Raw genomic sequence first — 2,208 nt, forward strand, 5'->3', positions numbered from 1 at the left:
AACAAAACTGTTTTGTCATACGAAACGACGGATTTTCGGCATAAAAAAAACACAAAGTTATTAAATTGAATTATAAAACAAATCAATAATTTCAGCCAGTCTTGAATAAACAAAACATCTGGGCTAGTGTCATGTGGATGTCGTTTAGACATCAGGCACATTTAAATTAACAGTCCAAGACTACTGCGAGATTTGAAAACAGCAGGAAGTATCTGTGACACAAGAGTCAGTAGAACAGATGAGCTCAGCCACAATGGGCTTCCGTGGTTGAATTCAAAGTAGCAGAGCTAATACTAGAATTCGAGGTAAATGAGATACAATATAACTATACCAATACACTATGCTTGATGAGCAAAACGATAGCTGAAAAAACCATTAATTGCATAGGTGGCGCCAACAACAGAGCTAACGGGAGCTAACAGAGCTATCAATTGAAAATAAATTAACAGGCACAAAAATTATATTTACTATCACAGAAATTGTGGCAAAATGATATCAATGCTAGTTTAATGGAGTAAATACCTTTTGAGGAGCTTGATTTGATCAGTCAATGCCTCAACGCTGCCTTGTAGTGTTGAGGACAGGATCAGACACCCAAGTGATAGGGTGGATCCCATTCCTTATAGAGCATAGTCTGCTTCCAAAGGTGTCAAATTTGTCTACAAAAGTAGGTTGACTGATCAATCAATCCATCGAGCAACTGGAGGCTTTATGTGGGAAGAGTAGCCAACTGACTGGCCAAGACCAGTATGACCAACATATTTTCAAATAGGAAACAATTGAGACAAAATGCTGATAAATCTATATCTCTACTTTTTCAGTAATGAAGCATGAGTCTAAATCACTTTGTCTGAGGTGAAAAAATACAATACCATGATTCTATCCATAGTGGAATCTGTCCCTGATGTGGACAGTGATGACAGCAGAGATCATGATGACCAGCCCCACAGAGCAGGATGATCTTCAGCATGCACACAGACATGCTACCAGCAGGGGGAGACACTGGTTCACAACAAACAGACAATATGTTACAGTTCTCTCGCAGATCAACACTTCCTCTCTGTGTGAATTAGCCTGGGGACAAGGTCAGTCTTCAATTAATACATGGATTGTGTACAAACATTAAGAACACCTGCTCTTTCGTGACATAGACTACCAGGTGAATCCAGTGGAAAGCTAGATCCTTATTTGATCACTTGTTAAATCCACTTCAATCAGTGTAGATGAAGGGGAGAGACAGGTTAAAGAAGTATTTTTTAAGCCTTGAGACAATTGAGAGATGGAGTGTGGTATGTGTGCCATTCAGAGGATGAATGGCAAGACAAAATGAAGTGCCTTTGAATGGGATAGGTGGTAGCTGCCAGGCACAGTGTGTTTGTGTCAAGATTGCAACGCTGCTGGTTTTCAAGCTCAACATTTTATTGTTGAGCTTGAACATCCACACACTTGACACGACTGTGGGAAAGCATTGAGTCAACATGGGCCAGCATCCCTGTGGAACCATTCGACACTTGTAGAGTCCATGTCTGGATGAATTGCTGCTGTTCTGAGTGTAAAGTTTGGGGTGAAACTCAATATATGGAGGTGTTCTTAATGTTTGTGAACTCACACGTATGTTAATTCATATATATAGTTAGTATAGGTCTTAATGCTTTGTGAACTCACACGTATGTTAATTCATATTATAGTTAGTATAGGTCTTAATGCTTGTGAACTCACACGTATGTTAATTCATATATATAGTTAGTATTGGTCTTAATGTGTTGGTAACTCACACGTATGTTAATTCATATATATAGTTAGTATAGGGTCTTAATGTGTTGTGAACTCACACGTATGTTAATTCATATATATAGTTAGTATAGGTCTTAATGTGTTGTGAACTCACACGTATGTTAATTCCATATATATAGTTAGTATAGGCTTAATGTGTTTTGAACTCACACGTATGTTAATTCATATATATAGTTAGTATAGGTCTAATGTGGTTGTGAACTCACACGTATGTTAATTCATATATATAGTTAGTAATGGTCTTAATGTGTTTGTGAACTCACACGTATGTTAATCATATATATAGTTAGTAATTAGGTCTTAATGTGTTGTGAACTCACACGTATGTTAATCATATATATAGTTAGTATAGGTCTTTAATGTGTTGTGAACGCAGTCTACATCTGGACATACAGTAATTTGAGAATGTTTATT

The sequence above is a fragment of the Salvelinus sp. IW2-2015 genome, unplaced genomic scaffold (assembly GCF_002910315.2).
Source record: "Salvelinus sp. IW2-2015 unplaced genomic scaffold, ASM291031v2 Un_scaffold3325, whole genome shotgun sequence".
NCBI lineage: Eukaryota > Metazoa > Chordata > Actinopteri > Salmoniformes > Salmonidae > Salvelinus > Salvelinus sp. IW2-2015.